This window comes from Hipposideros armiger, unplaced genomic scaffold (assembly GCF_001890085.2).
Source record: "Hipposideros armiger isolate ML-2016 unplaced genomic scaffold, ASM189008v1 scaffold_884, whole genome shotgun sequence".
Taxonomy (NCBI): Eukaryota; Metazoa; Chordata; class Mammalia; order Chiroptera; family Hipposideridae; genus Hipposideros; species Hipposideros armiger.
The window spans coordinates 19487-28730 of record NW_017732234.1 but is presented as its reverse complement, the minus strand read 5'-3'; positions in this window follow the sequence as shown (position 1 = coordinate 28730).

The window sequence follows — 9244 nt, the reverse complement described above, 5'->3', positions numbered from 1 at the left end:
AAAAAAAAAGTAATATCAAAATTGTAAAAAAAAGAGATGCCTGAGTAGTCTAGGAGCAGAAGTTAGTTAATATTCCAGGCAACAAAAACCACTACTGAACCAGTAAGATGTAAAATGCTTTGTAAATGGTAGTATTTAATATTTTATAAAGATAATATGGGATAATTAGAATAATAGACATTATTCAAATGTACTTATAAAATTATATCACATATCTCTTAAAAAGAACAACTGAAAGTTAGAGTGGGTTCTTAAAATCCAGTAAAGAGTTTGTGCCTATAAATTTGATTGGTCCTATGCCATTTACCTTGTGTTTGATGACATTTCTGGGACCATTTGACTTATTCTATCATCCACTTGTACTGTGGCAAAGAAAGATAACAACAAACCTCAAAATACATGAGAGGTGTGCTAGTAACGATTTGATGTCTGTAGGACTCTTGGACTTTTGTCAACAGCTTGTCAAATATCTAAGCATAGCATAAAACCAACACATCAACGAATTTGTACGTGGGTCAGTGTCCATGTCATTTTGAACTCTCAGTTGCTGAAATAAAAGTGTACCTTGGAATTCACTCCATTTGTTACAAAAAATATGTTTTTATAATAGTGCAAATTCTCATTGGACTCCGAATTCTAGAAATTATTCTTGTTTAATTTTCTTTTCTATTCAAGATTATATAAAACATTTCTCTATTAAATTATAGCAATGTTTTAATCTTTTTGTATCTAAAATAAAAGGTTAAAGTCCTTCTAAGAGACTAAAACTGTATTTTACATAATCGATTATGATATAAATTGCCTACGTGAAATTTGCCTTCAAAGTACATTTTTATTGTCAAAAAGCAACTTCACTTAATTTCATATAAGAATAATTTAATATTTATATTTAAGCTATATCTAAAAATGAATAATATTTTTATTATTATACTTTTTTAAAACCATATGGATTCACTGTGGATTTCATGAGTACCTGAGAAAGCAAATCCTAATATCAGAATAATCTTATTTATAAAGTAATTAGAAATTTAAATATAGTTTTTCTTGCACACATTATATTGCCTGGTAATATTTAATAATATTTTACTCTCTTATTTATGTTTTTTCTAAAAGAATATTCTATGAAAGTTTGCCTAAAATTACTTCAAACTATTTTGACCTTAAGTTTAAATCACATTCCTTTGTCTTAGAATGTAATTGTTCATATTTTGACCCTTCACAAGGTTTCCCTTCATATGGAGAACCTAAGAGTATATTTTTGAAAAGGAGTTCATTGGGTTTTTAGGAGAGTAATACGGATCAGCACTGATGGTCTTCATACAGTGAGCACTTCTGAATGTCACTGTAGACCTGAAAAGATGGCTCTCATCAGAACTGCATTAAAAGCTCGTGTTTCAGGCACATGACAAAAACACAGAAGTTTTGTCTACACTCCACTCATGAAAATACATTTGCAAAATGATTCCCTTACACCAATTACTTGCAAAGTAAAACATGCCAAATTGGGGATATGAGTGAAGAAAAACTCTATTTTCTACTGGAAAAAAACACATTTGCAAAATTGTTTTTTTTTAAATGATGACCTAAGTCCAATGATACATAATTGCAAGTATTTAATAGATAATTTAGAATAAAAAAGTATTTAAAGTTATATATCATTTAAGAAAAAATAAAATAATGCTTGTTCTAAATTGTATAAATAATACAACAGCAATTAGTTTATAACTCTATGCACTTATAAGCAATAACTGTTTCCCAAATCTCTATCTTCTTCCAACATTTATCCAGAACGGTAAAATAAAAAGAGCATAATTATTAAAAATAGATAGTCAAGAATTTGAATACACATGACACCTATTACTGGTCTGCTGTCTCAGATAAGAATATTTAAATGTTCTGAAATTCATTCAGTCTGCTCATCAATAAAACAGCAATACTACTGTTAAACTTTTTAACTGAGGTTATTGTTAGAATAAAATTGAGATGCCATATTGAAATAAAATAGCTGCATCCTTCTCTGCAGAATTATAAGTGAAAAGTTTTCAATTTTTACTAATTTATGTTAACAATGATGTTGAAGAAGAGGATGATGATGGTGATAACAATCTCTAACATTTATTAGGTAATGCTATATGGCAGGCATGAAGTTCTTTAAAATTGTACATCACAAAATGAGATCCTAAGAAAACTTCTATACTATTATTGTATCTTTTTTAATTTTTTTTTAATTGGGGAATTGGGGGGATGGAAACAGTGCTGGGAATTGGGGGAAGGGGAACAGACAAGTTGCTGTCCTTTTCTTCTTCAGTCTAGCTGTGGAGGACGTTGCTTCACTGGCCCAAGTTGGCACCATCATTGCGTTCTTCCCAAGCAAGGCAGATCAGTCACCGGCTTCTGGATGGCTGCTCACTGTGGCTGCTGGCCGCTCACGCTGGCTGCTGGTGACACACGGTAGCCCATGGCAACCCACTGCCACAGGGGCTGCAGCCTACGCCAGCGACTCACAGCAGCCCAGCTCCAGATTGAGCTGTTGTTCAGCATCTTAGCTGTGGAGGGCAGTGCCACTGGCCCTCATATGTGGGATCCGAACTGGGGACCTCTGGCGTCCCAAACCAGTTCTTAACCATCGCACCACTTGGCCGGCCCTGTATCTTTTTTTAACCAGAAATTAAGACACATAGAGTTTAAAAAATTTGCCCCAAATTTAGAATCAGACTTAAAAGAGTTGTCTGACAATGCAATTTATCAAACTACCAACTCTGAAAAGACAGTGTACTCTTAGCAGCATTGATTTAATTTGCAATTAATGTATTTATTTATCACTTCACTTAGCTAGCATATTTTGGTGGGGAGAGGTAGCAAGAACTCCATGCAATGCAATTTCCCTTCTAATTCTGTAGCTCTGATTGCATGTTATCCACAGAAAATATCTATTATACACCGTGACTGCATTCATATATCATCTTCTTCATAATCATTATCTAAAAAAAATGATAATTTTCACATACACTGCAGTTCTCCTGCATAGAGCTAATATTTGAATAGAGTTTGCTAGCAATAGCAATATATATGCTTAATTCACACAAGCAATGTCAAATAAGCTAAATATCGCCTCATAAATGAAGTGGCAGAGCCTGTCCTTGAACCCAAGTATTCATAGTTCCAATATTGTATACTATCCAATATTTCAAAATGATTCACTATCAAGTCTACTAGAATTAATTTTCAATTTAGAAGTAATTGAAGTTAGTAAATATTATTTTTTTATTTTATTTTTTTTTTAGCTGAGCCATCCTGCCACCTGTTGGCAGCTCAGTGGCTACTCAGCTCGGGCTGTGAATGGAACCGGTGACCCTGTTGCTCAGAGCTTGCACTCTTGAGTGAGCTCTTAACCAACTGAGCCACTCCGTCTGCCTGAAGTTAGTAATTCTTAACAGATTCTAAGCATACATCCTACATAGTCCACATTGTTTGGGAGTTTGATTAATACGTAGAAATGGTCATTTACATAAAGGATTGTTTTTTAATGAGCAGTTTGATTACATTTTAAAGGCTGTACATATTCCTGAAATTTTCCACTTGACACTAATTTGCATACTAAAAAATTAGGGGTTACATAACTTCAAGCAATGAAGGACAACCTGATTAGGTTCTACCATGAGTTTAAATTTTAACTGCTTTGACAAGTTGTGTTATCACTGTTTTAAGGGAAACCTTTTTGAAATTCATTGACATGCAATGGTTCTTTGTTACATAATTTTGATAGTTAAAATTAAATTAAATGATAGTACATTAGTTTAGATTTTTTAATAGTAGTCTCTATTTTAATGTGAAGTAAAACTATGTATGCTATATTTACAAAAGTAGGCATGTTTCAGTGTTCTTGCTTCATTAGATATACAAATTATACATTGGGAGATAAATTTGACATATTGAAAATATTTCATGTAGTAAATTAATTTTTTCTCACATATTTTTTCTAAGATAAATAGTGAAATTTTCTTGGCAGATTATTTTAATTCAAGGGTAAAGCATATGTCTTAAATTTTAATTTTCTGGAAGACAGGAAACATGTTGAAAACATTATAGCATGTGGTTCTTTATACAGACAGATATGTACACTTAATAAGTACTTTTGAATATAATAGTAGTAGGAGGTACTAACAATGAAAAAAAGGAAAAAGTATATTTTACAAGGGAATTTTTACTAAAGTATTTCTATATTTTCTATATTTTTGGAATATATTAGTGCCCTAAGAATCATAATTATTTTGAAAGTAATATTCCTTTATGAAAGATCATGCATTAGCTTTTTCTGTGTGTCAGACACATAGACAGGGTCAAGAGACACTACAGTGAATGAAACACCCCAGCCTCTGAGTAGCTCATAATCTAGTCAAGGATTTCAACCTTAAACATATAGAGTGCTATGATAATTGTTAGATCGGTAAGGTTTCTACAGAGTGGTCACTGAGAAGGGATATAAGGTGATATTTAAACCTTAATATCTATGTAGGAGTTTAACAGTGGAGAAAAAGATAAGAAATTTGTCAAGAAAATGAGTTCGTGCAAAGATATGAATAGCAAAGAAAGATAATTATTAATAAAAGTTACAAGCTCAATTTGCTAGTTTTTAGTTTGAATTTGAGAGGAGTGGAAAATTAGAGTCTAGAACTATTACATTCTGTAGACAGATATCAGAGAGATACAGAGATTTTATGATTATAATGGACTTGAGAAATATGTTTGGAAAAAAACGTTTTCAGTAGAATGGAAGAATAGTTTAAAGTAGAAAGAGAAGCGATCAGTTAGAAAAAAATATAAAATTTCATGGAGAAAAAAAGGAAGTGGGGGATGTTCAGTAGAGAATCAAGAATTATTTAAGAAATATATCCAATAACACTTGGTGACTAATGTGTGTGACAGGTGACAAAAATATTAACCATTGATATTTCTGAAGTTGTTAGTTTGAGAGACCCTGCATGACTGGTATAAATCAATCACAGGGGAATTTAGAAAGAAAGCTATTTGGGGAGATAATGAGTTCATTTTGGATGCTGTAATTTGGAAGTTCCTGTGTGGCATACTCATGGATATGCCTAAACAGAAGTAGAAATTATGTGTTAAATTCAGAAGGGCAGTCTGAACAAGAAACTGACATTTATAAATAATCAATTTCTAGGCAGTGGTTAAAACCAAAAGAGGAGGGGATTTTTCAGAGTGGAAAAGAACAGTGATGGACATAATCATGGAGAACCCCGACGATTTACAGGATGTGCACAAGAGTAATCAATTAAATAAAATAGTGAAGCTTAGTGGAAAGTGTTTCAAAAGTAGGTTTAAAGTGCCAAACGCAGGAGAAAGCCAAAGTAAAGGAAGATTTTAAAATGTTCTCTCTTAAATAAATGAGAGCCTGGGTGCAGGTCAAAATTCTATATGTCATTTTTCAGTCTTAGCCATAGGTTAATTAAATATAAAGACCTTACCTTCAAGGCCCATAGGGTAAGGCTGTGCTCCCCCACCGACCAGTTCCACAGTTACTGCTTTGCAGTCTCTGAAGCAAGTTGAAATCAGACCTAGCACCTCCATCTCCCTGCCCCGCAACTGAGCATGCTCCTAAGCATAGTTGCATTGCTAACCCAGGTGCTTCCATTTGGAGGCTACCGTATGGGGGCCTTCACATGAGGCCTTCCCACTTGCCTCTGCTGCAGCTTCATTATGGGGAGCAGGTGTGCCTTGAATACACTTTTCTCCACTCATTTAGCACTCAGTACTTTTCTAATCCTAGCCCTTCCCTCTCTCCATCTTCCCAGCTCTTGGGGGTTCACAAAATGGCAGGATCCCCTGGGCAATGAGATGATTTCCCCCACCTGTGCTGATCTCCCTGACTCTCACGCTCACCTGGTATGGTTCCATGGGGATAATGGAACATTGGCAATGTGGGTACTTTATTTCTGGATTTTTGCTTATATTATCCTATTGCAGTTAGTAAAAAAAAAAAGACATAATTGGTGCTTTAGTTTTGGCTAGCTGTTTTAACCAACCAGCTCTCTCCAGCTCAGCTCTTAGCTATATAAGCACAGGCCCAGCATGGAGAGGGGTTACCTGGAGGGAGTTTTAATCCAATAAAAGCCAAAAGGTTGAAATAATGTAAACTTTCATTAGAGGTAGTTATTATTTGTTCCTCTATTAACAGAAGCTTATTAAAAACATAAAAACTATACATTAACATTTTTTAGCCTTCCATAATCCTATATCTTTCCATAACCATTGGTATCAAAATGAATTATTTTGTAGATAGTCTCTATATAACAAAGAGGAATCATGTGCCAAATTTTTTGATGACATGGATTTTAAGTAAAATATATTTATGTGGACAATAGAACGTTTTATTAATTTCATTCTGTCATACATGTAATCTTTACCAATTAGTTATTATTAGTGCCCTATTTCACTTTCGGGAATAGAGGTAGATTCAAGAGCAGAGTTTATTTTTTTTTAAGATTTTATGGGGGAGGGAACAGCGTTGGGGAATCGGGGAAGGGGAACAGAAAAGTTGCTGTCCTTTTGTTTTTCAGTCTAATTGTGGAGGACGTCACTTCACTGGCCTATGTTGGTATGATCATTGCGCTCTTCCCTGGTGAGGCAGATCGGTCGCCATCCATTGGACGGCCACTCACTGCGGCTCATGGAAGCTCATGCTGGCTGCCAGTCACTCACAGTAGTTCATGGCAGCCCGCTGCATCAGGGGCTGCAGCCTATGCCATTGTCGGTGACTCATGGCAGCCCAGCTCCAGGTCAAGCTGTTGTTCACCATCTTAGCTGTAGAGGGTGCAGCATGACTGGCCCTTATGTGGGATCCGAACCAGGGCCCTGCTGCTCAGAGCTCGCACTTGCAAGCCAACTCTTAACCAACAAGCCACCCAGCCAGCCCAAAGGCAGAGTTTCTTATTAATGTTTGTGTTTCCCGGTTTCCATCTCATTGTTTGACACATTATAGGTGATCCGTATATTATAATTGAATAAAATGATTCTGTTATGTACTACAAAAAACAAAATAAGCACAAAAACACTTTCATAGGTAACATAGAATCATGTTCTAGTGATAATACTGATATTAGTAATGATGCTGATAATAAGGACAGCCGATATCTATCAGATGCTTCAAGCCCTAGGCTATGCTGTTCTGAAAGCAAAAGAAGCAGGTACAGAAATAAACAGAGCCCACCTCAAATCTTCTGGATTCAGCTCTCCTTAAGCAGAGAACTCCTTGGTCATTTACTTTAATGTGCTAGCTAGATTATTTCATTTCTCTCTCTCTCTCTGTGTGTGTGTGTGTGTGTGTGTGTGTGTGTGTGTGTGTGTATTTGGGTGTTGTGTGTGTCTCATAAACTTTGAATTATACTTCTATCAATTTCTATCATTTGAACCAACTAGATACTGATTACTATAATCTGCCAAATAAGAAAAATGAGCAATTTTCTCATTTTATAAGTAATATATTGGGCATATAGAGGTTGTTACTTTAACAGGGCCTTGGAAATAATGAGAAATAGAGATAATAATACTTATATTCAGTTTCCTGATACTTAACATACTTTTTCAATATATTTTTCAATATCTATGAAGCATGCTGCTAATGTACATTAAAAGTGCCTTCTATCAGAAGGGATATCTAGGCTTTAAGCAAATTTCTATTTTTCTACTATTTAATTTGTAAAAAGCAAATTACTCAAGTCCTGAAGAAATACTATTTTTGTAATACTATTTGTGGTTAAATTGGAGAATGCGTTTTGGTTGACAGGGCAGCCTTGAACCAAAACCTTTATCTAGTTGCTCTCTGGCCTTTCCCACCACTTCCTTCAATTTAAATGACAAATGGAATATAAAAACAGAGAGAAACCTAAATCAATATGAAATTAGGGAGTGTTTCCTCACCATGTTAGAAGCATCAAGTTATTGTTTGCTATGAAGAGTGTAAAGAAATATATTAAAATTAATAACAAATCTATGACTCATTCCCTAACTGGAAAGCATGCCAGATAAGATCCTGGCAGAATGCCATCTGTATTCAGTACGATGAACTATGGAGCAACTGGGAATGAATTTTCATCCCTGGCAATGCCACTGCAGAAGAATTCTTGTTGTTTTAGCCAAAAAAAAGGAGAGTGCATTTGGCACAGTTTATGGTTGGCTTAGACGTGGAGCCCTCTTGGAACAGAGGCTCTAATGGGCAAAATCAGAGAATGTTCTGTTATTGGCTCTTAAGGTCATCAGATATTCCAGGCAAACATCAGGGACCCTGCTGAGGCCAACTGCTGACTACCACAACAAGCACTAAAAAGACAAACTTTGGAAGAAAGCATAACCGCCTGCCATGACTGGCAGTATTATTTCCAGTTCCCTTTCTTCCCAGCTCTCTGGTACATAGCATCTCTTTGTAGCATGGTCAAAATCTCTAAGTTATTTCTAAAATTTTCTTCTCTTACCTAGTATTACCTTAGAGATTTGAGTGAGGACCTATATCAGTCTCTGATAAAACCAATCTCAACACAAATTTACTATCAACCCTTCTAAGCAAAACATAGATCTCATTTATTGCGTGAGGTAAGAAAAATAGTATCACAACTCTGAACTAATAGCATTGTTCCAAGAAAGAGGGGTAAATTTTAGACAAATTTGAATTCATATTTTCAAGAAATAAAAGGGTTCTTTACAGAGACATGAAAAAAGATTGCATTGAGATGAAAGATCCACATGGTGAATTGGGAACAGCAATATGCAGTGAAGAACTGTTTCTACACTGCAGACAATTTAAGGGATGAAGGGAAAAATAAAGGCAAGAAATTCTCCTGACCCCGAGATTCAGAAAATGTTAGTGAATAGATGAGAATGGTGGGGAAAAAAGAAAAGGATTGTGGTAGATGCATTAAACGGGCCACTCTATATTCATATGATAGTGCTTCTAAACTAAGACAGTTGGAAAAGGTGGAAGAAAAACATTCAAATAAATTTAATGATTTCATCTATTATGGAAAATTAAATAAGAAATTCAAATGAGCTCATTACATTTGAAATATTTTTTATCTTTACCTATCCTTTTTTATATAAAAATCTCCACACTAAACATATACAAGATAGGAAATATAAAACACTTAAGGAGAAAATAAAAATTAAATGCAGTGCAAATGCCTCCCTTCACACTAAATGCCCATAGATACTGATAGTTAAACATAGTTTTGTG